Genomic DNA, 13399 nt, shown 5'->3' with positions numbered 1-13399 from the left:
CCAAACTGATGTGGAATCCATTAAAGGTCCTGTGCAGGTGCAAAATATGGGCCACACCTCAGAACCTGTTATACAGGCATTCCATGAACACTGCCAGGAATGCTTGGATTATGCAATCCTAAATTAAAACAAGACACAATGCCATACACGCAGGCATCTGGCATGGTGGAAACCAGCCATAACCAAACCATGCAAGAGAATGAGGAAGCTACTACATGATAGAGCAAACATAAAAAATAAGTAATCACTGATCAGTAGTATGGCAATACAATATGTCCACACATACAATCCACTAAGGCCAGCCACAACAAGTTGAATCTGTGAATCTTGAGGCAATGTTACACCTGCCCCAAGTACACAGGCAACCCCCATCTCCCCCCAAGAAATACAAATATATGTGAGAGATGCAACCATCTATCCAAACTGGAGGCTGAGCTCCCTCAACTCAGTACTCCCAAAACTAGTCAGGAGGAGAAGGTAACCACACACACCACAAACCCAGTCCCACATAGACCTATCACAACTGCAAACCAAAGACATAAACACAGAAAAACATTCCCGGAGGCCCAAATTACAAACACACCACACCAACAGAGGCCTCCAAAGCAGACACCCAATCAGACAACCTCCAAACATAGCACATGCAACACATAGTACACAAAGCTGGTGTGCCAAACAGTCACAGGCCAGAAGGAGAAACAACATGCCTGATACAGTTGTAATAGGTGATTCCATAGTGAGACACGCTGCTGTCCTGCACACCAGACTGAACAAGTGAAAGGGTACAATAAGCTGCCTGTAGGCTGCTACAATACGCCACATAACACAAGTATGCAGGTCACCCCAAAGCAAGTAGAAATATGATGCAGTCATAGTCCATGCTGGTGTGAATGACCTGAGATGTACCTCCCCGGACTACATGAAAAGAGACATAGATGAGCTCCCCGATTATGTAGTCCAGGCCGGTATGACACTGACCATTTGCAGCATCCTACCCTCACCAAGAATGATGCCACAGTACAAACACGGAATGATCAGTTATAACAAGTGGCACAATTACTGGTGTCATTCCAAGGGGATCCAATGTCTGTCTGCTTGGGATGTCATGCTTGACAAGCCATGCAGCTGTTCCAGGGATGGCTTGCACCTCTTACCCCTGGGCATCTGGATATTGGATAAGGATTTTGCCACCTCCATAGAGCCTTTCGTAGGCAAGGCTGAAAAGACTAACCCACCACCCCACAAAACATAAGTGGAAAGAAACATAAGGGTAATGCTGACCAATGCCAGATGTGTAAACCTCAATATGCATGCTCCCGAGGCCATCCCCAGTATGGAGAACATCGATGTCTGTGCAGTGACAGAAACCAGCTGCAAGCCTCCTGACAGCACACCAGCACTACCAGGTTATGCCACATATCATGCGTTATGGCCCCAAAACCTGGAACAAAACATAAAAGGAGGGTGAGTATCCATATTCAGCACAGACACCCATACGTCCAGGTAACTGACAATGCACAAGGCATTGGAGTCCACCCATGTGCAACTAACCGTAGGCAATACTGCTGTACAGTCTGTAGCATGCTACAGACCACACTCTCACACAAAGGAACCCCACCCAGCCGTCATGAAGACACCGGACAGTATGAATGTCCCACCAAATACCAAACAAGGTACTCACAAATTACCACATAGGTGGTAAACCATTATGTATGGAAGGAGTAATCAGGGACCTAGGGACACAAGTGGACAGTAACCTGTTATGTGACATGCACATTGCCAATGTGGCTAGGAAGACTGTCTATATTGGATACCGTATCATGAAAGGATTCACATCTACGTCAACAGAGATCATTGTGCCCCTATACTGTTCTCTTATCAGACCAATAATCTACTACAATGCCTCATTTGGGATGTACCTTACCTGACACTTGCAGCAGTTAGAAAGACCTCAAAGGTACCTCACCAAGAGGATAAAGGGTCTCAAATATATGTCATATGCTGCCTGGATGTAGACACCCCAGCTGAATGCAGTCACATACTGCCTACACAGAGGCATTGCATGCCTGTTGTAGGAGGCCATGCCCAACACAGGAGTAATGGACATGCTCCACCCCAGAAAACTCAAAGTCATCGGAGCTGTGAGAGTGAGAGATGTCAACCTCAACACATAATGAAATAGGATGTGCTGGAGGGACAGATACATAACTCAGAGGCTCCCCACACCCAGAAACAGGATCCCAATCCATGTTAGGCAGAGACTCTCACTGACATCCCTCAACAGGAATATTGCCAAGTGGATGGAAGATCGTACATGTACACTGGGGGTCTTCACTGTGTCATGACCAGACAGAGGCACAGTAAAGAAAATCATAAATGGCCATAATAGTCACATAGCAAGGGGTGGCGAAAGACACACACACTCTGGCTTGGCTTACTAATGCCCTAGGGTGGATAGTCTAGTATGAACCCATGAACCTATGAAGATACAAATTGTGCAGGACACTAAGGATAATCCCAAGGCTTCCACAACTGATGGTAGGAAAAGTGTTGGGAATTCACAGATATGCTCTGAATCACACAAATATTACAAACAACATACCAAACACACACACATATTGCCAACATACATCCTGACAGGTGCAGTGCAAACCCCCCCCCCCCCCAGAATGCAAAATATCTATCCCAGCAGACTGCTGGCCCCTGACATTGCAGATGCTGAGGTAACAGCCAGCATCTACAAAGCAAAACACACAGCAGCAATGGTATGAGATGGTGTCCTGGGCTGAGTCCAACATGGACTCCAAGAAGAATGGAATGCCAAATCACACTACTGCTCAATGTCAGCCTTACCACAGGATATGTACCCAAAGAGCAGTGTACAACAACAGTGGTCCTTCTCAACAAAGGTGTTGCCTGAATGGATACTGAAAACTACCACCCCAGAATCCTGAGAAGCTCGATCTGCACAGCTATGGAAAGGATCAGCATGTACTGCAGACATAAAGATATTGGTGACCTACGGACACCGGACCCTACCCAGTGTGGCTTTCTTAAGTGCAGATCCTGTCCCTAAACATGTTTGACTCATTGAAACAGTCATTAAGGTCATTGATGAGGGCAATGTGGTCCACACAGCGTAGCTGGACCTTGCAAAGGCTTCTATACAATACCCTACATGTTCATTATAGATATGCTCACCAGCTTAAATATAAACCCCTATGTCAGTAGAGGGGTTGCAAACCAAACCAAGGACAGAACTGACATGGTCAGACATGTTGCAGCCATGTCAGACTACAAACCAGATATAACTGGCATCCCACAAGGCTTGGTCCTGGGACCTCCCTCGTTTCGTATATATGCCCCATAGGTACAGGCCAACATGGAAGGACTGTGTCTGAACATGTTTGCAGAGGACTACAAACTGCCCACCATATCTGACCCTCCAGCTGACACAAGCATCCCACAAAAGGGCCACATAGAAACAGACAACTGGTGCCATAGCCATGTCAGTAAGCTAATTGCAGAAAAGTGTATAGTCAACCCCCATGGATATACAGTAAGTGCCCACCAATTACCACATAGGTGTTAACCCATTACGTACTTAACATGTAATGAGAGACCTGGGGACACAAAGTGATATATATCCTGCATTGGACAAACATGTGGCTGTAGTGTTTACAGAAACATACCATATACCCATCTAATCATGAAGGTTGTCAGATCTAGATAAGGGGAGGTCATTGTGGATCTGCAGTCATCCTTCATCAGCATTACAATTGACTACAATAGCCCCTGTGGGATGAACCTCAGCAGACACCTCCATCAACTGTAAAGTCCCCAACAGTACCTCACCAGGAGTATCAAAGAGCTTGCACAGGTGCCATGTGTTGCCTGATTAAACAAACTGCAGCTACACACACTGCCATACTTCCCACCCAGAGTCAAGCTGTGCCTGATGTATAAAGCCATGTCCAAGCTGGAATCAATAAACATGCTGCACCTTGTACAATCTGAATGGCAGTGAGCTATGCACATGACAGACCTGAACCCCAGCACTGACATACATAGGACAAGCTGTACTGCATGATCCATAACACAGAAGCCACCCCCAATCATGAGTAAACTCCCAGTACAGGCTATCCATAGAGTCACCCATCGATCCTCCTCAAGAGGAATCTTGATGAGTGGATGGGAGATGGTAGGTTTACCCTCGGTATCACTGTTATGTCACAGATAGACAGAGGCACAGTATACTAACCATGACATATGTCATGGCAAACTCCACTTACAATGTGTGTCGAAGGACAAACACACTCTCCGACTAGCATTAGAAATGGCCTAGGGCATATTGCTAGTGTTTGCAAATGTACATCTATGTTGTGGAATACACTATCAATGTTGGATGAGCCTGGTTTAAGTAGTTCATATCTGAACATAATGCAACATGGTCAGATGTGCACAACTGGCCCCTAACCAGGCTGTTGTGCTCACTTTGGAAATGTAAAGCAGTGATAGGACTAAAGCCCAGGATACTGTCCACCACAGTCAAAGTACTGAACCAGTACACTGTACTGTACTACAGTGTTAGGTCAGTATGAAAGGATGTTGACAACTGTATGCAAAGTATCCCATGCAAACCCTGCAGGCACAGTATAATCCCTGTTGTGTTCACACACAAAGCAGTCGGACAGTAACTACACAACATGACACACAACCATGAACGGGAGATATTTGTTGAAGTTCACACTCATCCACAAATGTGGTGGGCTGCAGAGTTCAACATATGGAAAGCTCACACTGGGCATGCTCACACACTTTGATAAATGAGACATATGTCAGACAACATGCCATGGGAAGGCTGAACTGGGCATCCTCACACACTTAGGCCAAATCTCAGTTTAGCAGTTGGCCACACATATCTGGTATTTGGACATGTTATTCCAGGAACCAACCACATTACAGCAATCTGCCCAGTGCACACAGTTAAATTACTACAGAGACATACATGATATAGTGGATCCCTCCCATATGCAAACATCTTCCACAGATACACAAGTTGTTCATACAAACAGGGAATGCTATGGCAATAAAGACCTGCAAACAGTCTATCAGCAACAAATAATGTGCATTTGACAATTAAACATATGGGTGTAGAGGTCAACACTAGGCTGTTTGCCCTAGGGAATGACAGCTTAGTCAGAGTGTGCTTGGCGTCTGCCTCCCCACAGGATGCACATTCCCCTTTCTAAACACTGATGATGTCAGCACCCTATAAGTACAGCAGGAGAAGAGAAACCTCCCAGTAATGTGAATAGTGTGCTCTGCTAATGTGTCCGTCTCGAGTGTCATAACATAGTTAGGTAGTGGTTTGAATCCTGCAAGTGTGTGTGTTTGGATGGGGGGGGTTTAGTGTGTGTGCAATTTTGTGTGAGGGAAATGTCCCTTTTGGCAACTGGGAAAACACACTACAGGATGCACATTCCCCTTTCTAAACACTGATGATGTCAGCACCCTATAAGTACAGCAGGAGAAGAACAGCCTCCCAGTAATGTGAATAGTGCGCTCTGCTAATGCATCCGTCTCAAGTGTCATACCATAGTTAGGTAGTGGTTTGAATCCTGCAAATGGCAAGTGTGTGTGTTTGGATGAAGGGGGTTAGTGTGTGTGCAATTTTGTGTGAGGGAAATGTCCCTTTTGGCAACTGGGAAAACACACTACAGGATGCACATTCCCCTTTCTAAACACTGATGATGTCAGCACCCTATAAGTACAGCAGGAGAAGGGAAACCTTCCAGTAATGTGAATAGCGTGCTCTGCTAATGCGTCCTTCTCGAGTGTCATAACATAGTTAGGTAGTGGTTTGAATCCGGCAAGTGTGTGTGTTTGGATGAAGGGGGTTAGTGTGTGTGCAATTTTGTGTGAGGGAAATGTCCCTTTTGGCAACTAGGAGAACGCACTACAGGATGCACATTCCCCTTTCTAAACCCTGATGATGTCAGCACCCTATAAGTACAGCAGGAGAAGGTATGTGGCATGGACAATGACTGAGTCATATGTGTCCATGCCTCTGACTGAACTGTATGCTTGTATTATGTGGTGAACCATAGTGCCCCACGGGCATATCACTGTTACCTTCACCTTGTCCAGCCTGGTGAGCGTGACCTCACTGTACCGGACAATAAAGGTACCTAACACAACTGTGGTAGGTGTGTTGTCTAGCCGTACAGGCTGTGACTGTTTGGCACACAGGATTTGTGTGCTATGTGTTATGCGTGATGTGTTCACACATAACGTATGCCTGTGTGCCACCTGCAGAGGTGCCTGCCGCTCAGGCAGGATGCTATTCTTAGGCTCCATGAATGGCCCAGTGTGTTCACGTGCTTGTATTGCTGTCAGTGTAGGTCTACATCAGACTGGTATTGTAGTCACTGTAGTATTTCATGCCACCTGACAGGTTATGCCAGTACTGGGTTCAGAGTGCTTAGTCCCCAGTTTGGCTATGTGGTTCCATCTCATACATGTGTTGTACGTCCATGTGTAGGGGAGAGGGTTGACTGTGTACATGTGGCAGCTGTGACATTGCCACATGACCCACATATTCCACAACTGTACCATAGAGGTGACTGACAACTGACCTTTGCACATGCTACCATAGTATTGTGATTGCCATGGTGATTAACAGCACATAGGGCCAATGGGGAACAAGGTACATAGGTTCATAGGTTCAAAGCTTCATACTAGGCTATCTGCCCTAGGGCATTTATGAACCTAGCCAGAATGTGTTTGGCTGTCGCCATCCATTGTAAATATATCTTGCCATGCCCTTTTCTGAGGTTAGTATACTGTGCCTCTGTCTAACAGTGACACAGAAGTGATACCCGGGGTACACCTACAATGTCCCATCCACTCATCAAGCTTCCTCTTGAAGAGAGTCAATGAGGGACTCTGCCTAACCTGGACTGGGATTTTATTCCAGAGTGAAGGGAGCCTCTGGGTTATGAATCTGTCCCTCCAGCATGTCCTATTTATTTCAATGCTGAGGTTTAAGTCTCGAGCGTGTGTAGCCTGATGGGATTTGGATATTCTCAGGTGCAGCATACCCATTAATTCCGGGTTTGACATGGCTTTATACATCAGGCACAGATCGCCTCTGAACAGGCGGTATGCCACTGAGTAGAGCTGGGGTTTCTTTAACCGGTCAGCATATGGCATCTGTTTGAGCCCTTTGATCCTCTTGGTGAGGTACTTTTGGGGTCTTTCCAGTTGCTGCAGGTGTCTGGTAAGGTACATCCCAACAGGGGGATTGTACTCAATTATGGGCCTGATGAGGGATGAGTAAAGAGGCACGATGTCCTCCCCTGATCTAGATGTGAATCCCTTCATGATGGGGTGGGCTATATAAAATGTCTTTGTAACCACTTTGGCCACGTGGTTGTCAAATGGCAGATTGCTATCAACTTGGGTCCCCAGGTCCATAATTACTTCTTCTGTACTTAATGGATTACCTCCTATGTGGTACTTTGTGGGCACTTTGTTTTTGCCAAAGGGGATGACTATACACTTTCTTGCATTCAGCTTGAGGCCATGGCTCTGGCACAAGTTGTCTGTTTCTATGAGTCCCTTTTGGAGGATGCTTGTGTCAGCTGGAGAGCCGATTATGGCGGCCAGTTTGCAGTCATCTGCATATTTGGTCAGCCACAGTCCTTCCGTGTTGGCCTGTACCTCCGATAAATATTTACCAAACAAGAGAGGTCCCAGGACTGAGCCTTGTGGGACACCACTTGTAACTGGTTTGGAGTCTGGCATGGCTCCAGCAATTCTAACCATGTGGGTTCTGTCCTTGAGCCAGTGTGCAATCCATCTAGTGACATAGGGGCTTATATTTAAGCTGGTGAGCTTCTCTAGAATGCCTGAGTGGGGTATTGTATCGAATGCTTTTGTGAGGTCCAGGTAGGCTTTGTGGACCACCTTCCCCTCGTCAATGGCCTTGGTGACTGTTTCAAAGAAATCAACCAGGTTTGAAAGGCAGGATCTGCCCTTAACAAAGCCAAACTGGGTATGATCCAGTGTCTGTAGGTCCCCAATATCTTTATTTATGAGGTCCATGATGATCCTTTCCATAGCTCTGCAGACCGAGCTAGTGTGACTTATGGGGCAATAGTGTCCAGGATCCGTTGAGGCACCACATTTCTGTAGAGGGACCACTGTTGCTGTACACCACTCTTTGGCCACATATCCTGTAGTAAGGCTGGGATTGAACAGTAGTTTTATGTTTGGTTGTAGCTCTTCTTGGAGTTCATGTAGGACACAGCCCGGGACACTGTCTGGTCCCATTGATGCAGTGTGTATTGCTTTGGAGAGGGCGGCTCTTACCTGAGCATCTGAGATATCAGGGGGGCAGCACTCTGCTGGGATACATATTTGCCCTTTCGGTGTGGAGGGGGGGGGGAGTTTGCACTGAACCTGTCAGCTAGAATGCTGGCAATGTCTGTGGGTTTGGTGTTTCTATTGACATTTTGGACTACCTCTGAGCATATCTGGGTATTACCACCCAGGTTCCTAACATAACTGAAGAAAGCCTTGTGATTATCCTTAGTGTCCTGTGCAATTTCTCTCAAAGCTGGCCTTAGACAATCTTATGAGTGCCTGTAGTTATTTGCTAATACTGATCAGTGATGCCTTCCCTTTTTGGGATTTTGCTGTATCATTTAGTAGCTTCCTCCTTCTATTGTGTAGTTTGTTTATGGCTGGGGTCCACCAGACAGGACGTCTGCCTTTGGAGGATTGGGTCTTGGTTTTATTCGGGATCACATGATCTATGCATTCCTAAAGGTGTCCATAGAATGCGTTTATAGAGGAATCTGCGGTCTGGTCTGTAGTTTCCACAGGCCCGGGGGCTTTGAAGGTTTCCACCTCAGTTTTGAGGAGTGTGAATTTGCTTTAGAGAAGTTGTTCACTGTGGTGTTCTGGGCAGGGGGTGGGGTCGGGATGTGAATATCCAGTGAGATTAGTTTATGGTTTGATCTTACCAGTGAAGGATACACTTCTGGTCTGGAGCATAGAGTCCCCATGTTGGTGATGATCAGGTACAGTATGTGTCCCCTTCTTGTGGGAGTGGTAACAAGTTGTTCCATAGCATTTGAGCTCATATATTCTAGGAATCTTTGGCCTAGGGTGTTGGAGCTAGAGTCATGCTCCCAGTCTATGTTTGGGTAGTTGACATTGCCCAATATAATGGTGTTTAGAGAGGCCTTCATATTTCCATTGTTCTCAGGAAGGCCGAGTGCAGTTCTTGGGTTTGGGAGGGTGGTCTGTAGCAGGCTATAACCTGGAAGGCAGTTTCACCCATTGTTAGTTGCACATGGATAGTCTCTGATGCTTGGTGCTTTGCCATCAACCTGGAGGTGTGGGTATCTTTGATGAATATCAATACTCCCCCTCCATTTGTGGTTCGTTCCAAGTTCTGGGGCTGAAAAGCATGGTATGAGGTATAACCTGGTAGTGCTGGGGTGCTCTCAGTAGCCCTGAACCAGGCATCTGTTACTGCACAGATATCGATGTTCTCTATGCTAAGGAGAGTTTCGAGTGCATGCATCTTGCGGTTTATACTTCTGGCGTTGGGTAGCATTACTCTTACTTTCTTATCCCTTGTGATACCTATGAAGGTGGTTTTGTCATTTGAGCCTTGCCTAACATAGGCACTATGGGGGTAGCAAGAGCCTTTGCCAACATCCAAAAGCCCAGGGGTGACAGGTGCAAGCCATCCCTAGCGAAGCAGGTGGTTCAACAGAAGATGAATATGTGAGGGTGTAGTGCCTGTGATTAGTTAGCAGTAGCATATATGACTGCTCACGTGGACAAATGCCAGGTAAGTCATATGCAATGTGTCACAGGCAATGTACATGTGAACAGGACAAACAGTGACATTCTGTCAAGTGAGACATGGACATACATATAGTAAGCTATGCAGATGTCACTAGGAGTCCACAGAAGCTCTGTAACTATGCATTACAGGTGGGATCAGTATTCCAGGGTAATTGCAAGCAAACATGCATGCAAACAAAGATACAGTAAGCAGGGCTGCATGTAGTCCATTGTACAACAAACAAGCTGTACCACTTCCAGTAGGTAACACTGCAAATATGCAGGCACTATGCACATGTACATGGAAATACACAGGTCAGATGGATAGGGTCCAGTCTCAGCACACACAAGTGTACAGACCATGTACTGTCAGGAGATACAATAACTGGATGGAAACCCATGTGCTCATACCTGCAGTAATACACATGTCAAATAGCAGACACTGAGCCTTCACTCAGTGGTTCCATACTTAGTAGGATGTATGCTACCTGGCCTGCCACCACAGTATCCCTGACATGTATGGGGACTCTCCCTCCTGTGACAGTTAGTTTTGTGTGTTGAGGCTGTCTAGCATGGTATAACATGTAAGCTTGCAGTGCTAGAGTGCTCCTGTGTGTCCTGTGCCAGTCGTGTAGTACTGCACACATATCAACATCCTCAAACATCCGCATTGCAGAGTCCAGTGTGAGCAATATGCCACTTGCAGTTTACATGTCCATCATTGCGTATTAATACATTCATTACCTTATCCCCTGTGCTACCTATGTATGTAGCCTTCTGTTGACATCCTTACCACCAGTATGCCAGCATGTGCAGATGATACACTATGGTACTTACCATGGGTGTAGACAACAGTACATGACAATCACACCCTTACTGCATCAGGCATGCTGTGATATACTCACAATTATTCCAGCACACAGTACTGTTAACAACATGATACTATTACTACACGTCTATGTAGTCACCCTGTGAATCAGCAACATGTTAACCTGTACCTGCACTGATGTTACAGATTGCAGGAGGTGGCACAGTTTCATCATATGCACAGGGTGTGAACTTGGTATGCCTGAGTCAGCCACCAATACCACCGATTGACATGTATGTGTATGTGTGTTGGTGAGGGACAGCAGTACAAGGTGGGGCAATGTTGATGCAGTGTGTGCATGTATGCGGTAGCCCTAGGTGTTGTCAATTCGCATGTGTGTATGGATGCACACAGTTCCACCTCATGGCTGCCATATACTGGTGTTTGTGGACAGCCACAGACTGTACCTGCCAGGTCATACAGATCAGTGTCTCTGGCCACGGGCACGATACCTGTGCCTTGCAGGGGTGCTACGGACCATATTCGGTACCAACCCAGACTGGGTACTGTCATCAGAAGCAGGTGTTCATTGACTGGACACAGATCCCTGTCGGGCCTGGCCAGAGCCACGTGCACATGGTCTCCTGGGGCGGTCTGATGACAGCACAGACCCAGCATTGCTGGGGCTGCTGCTGGCACTATGGGGGTGGCCGCGGCCCTGTTGTCATCCGCGATGACTGCCAGCTGCTGCTGTTGCTGGCATACGCCCACGTCGACACCTCAACCATCCACCATCGCCCTGGCTCATGGACATTGTAGTTGTGGAACCGGTCTAATATGTCCCCACAATGTCTGTCTATGACATCGGTGAAATTACGGATGGCAGCCGCAATGTCACGCATACTGTCAGTCATGGCTGTGCGACATGCTGTCAGCTCCCTCAGACCTTGTCTGGTGTACCGTTCCATACGTGACTGTGCCTGCATGACAGCCTGAAACATAGCTGAGGTTGCAAGACCTCTGTGGGCACGTCTGACAGGGGCAGTACGCCCACGGATGCTCCCACAAGAACCCCTGGACATCTGTCTGTGTGGTACCATCTCAGGGCCATGCCCATGGCTGCTGTGTGGGGAGGCATGTGCCACAGATACCACATTACCCTGGTCAATGCCCACTGTATGCTGTCAATCACCTGGGGACATTGGTGACAAAGGGTGTATTGGCAGGATAACTGTGCACATTGATGATGTTGACAGCTGTGTACTGTCAATCGGCTGACCAGTGATGGACCCTGGCATACCTTCCTGTGCCATTACACAGATGTCATCATTATCAGTACCCATGGCACCTGATTCAGGTTCCCTGCTGCATGACACCAGAGCAGCACCAGAACCTGTGGGAGGGAAACAGGAAACACAGTTTACAATGTCTACACATTACCAGTGATGCACACATCCACACATGCACAGATCCAGACATGCACACATGCACACATGCGCACATGCACACATGCACAGGTGCACACATGCGCACATGCACACATGCACACATGCACAGGTGCACACATGCACAGGTGCACACATGCACACATGCACACATGCACACGTACACATGCACACAGTTGCACAAAATTGTACACTACTCAGTATGCATGATATCAACACACAGACACAGACACACCTGCATGCATACAAAGAGCACTACTAAGTGAGCCTAATATTACTATTACTATCAAGACTATTACAGGTATTGTTAATACACACTCACCAGCATGGATAGGCTGCATTGCTGTTACACCGGAGGGACCTGCAGAAGTGAGGAAACTAATGTCACTGGGCACAACTGTGCCATTGTTACTGAGTATGATACAGGTCAGTAGTACAACAGTTGCCTTTCACAGGTCAGCTGCTAATATTGAGGATATCACACTTGCACATTAAATACTATGATGACAGCTACAAACCAAGGACACACCTCACACATGCATTAACTACCAGTGTACACAACAGTCAACTATACATATGGCATATTACCTGCACGCTCATAGTCTTGCTGCTGTGTGGCTCCAGCCTCCATCATAATGCATGTCTGCTGCTGTTGTTGTTGCTGGCGGACTGGAGCCACTACACTCATGAGTAGTCCCTCCAGTCTGGTGAGTGGGTGATGTGTAGCCACCCCACCACCTGTGGATGGCAACCTGTTGCCTGTGGATATCCCACGCACACTGACGGACATTTCTGATTAAATCACTGCAGTGATGTCATACCTGCTCATATGTCCTATTATGCATGCCTATGTCATTTACCCAACGGACCAGGTCTTGCCACAGTGCAGCCCTCTCCTGCTGATTCTGGCTGGTGCAGGAAAAGAGTATTGCATAATCCCGCACCAGGCTCTGGTGTATCTCCTCATCCTCAGCTGCGGAGTAAGCGGGATTTCGCGGGTGAGCCATGTACCTGAAAGAGAAAATAATGTGATATCAGCAATATATGTCAGCAGAATTTGGCACACATACTACACATGCTACTCAACTGTTATGATACAACATATCTCACATATATAGCATCTGTCTGTCTATTGGTGGATACACATGTAAATGGCCAGGTATCAGTGCTCAGCCAGCAACTGTGCAACAGTACCTGGCACACTCCATACAACATACTACCAAACCCCAGCAGTCAGAACACTGATTCAGGTCCAGAGCACCTCCTCACTCTGGGGTTT

Source organism: Protopterus annectens, chromosome 11.part0 (genome assembly GCF_019279795.1).
Source record: "Protopterus annectens isolate FY-2018-M chromosome 11.part0, PAN1.0, whole genome shotgun sequence".
Taxonomy (NCBI): domain Eukaryota; kingdom Metazoa; phylum Chordata; order Ceratodontiformes; family Protopteridae; genus Protopterus; species Protopterus annectens.
The sequence above is the reverse complement of the archived record's forward strand: the minus strand, read 5'-3'. Positions refer to the sequence as shown.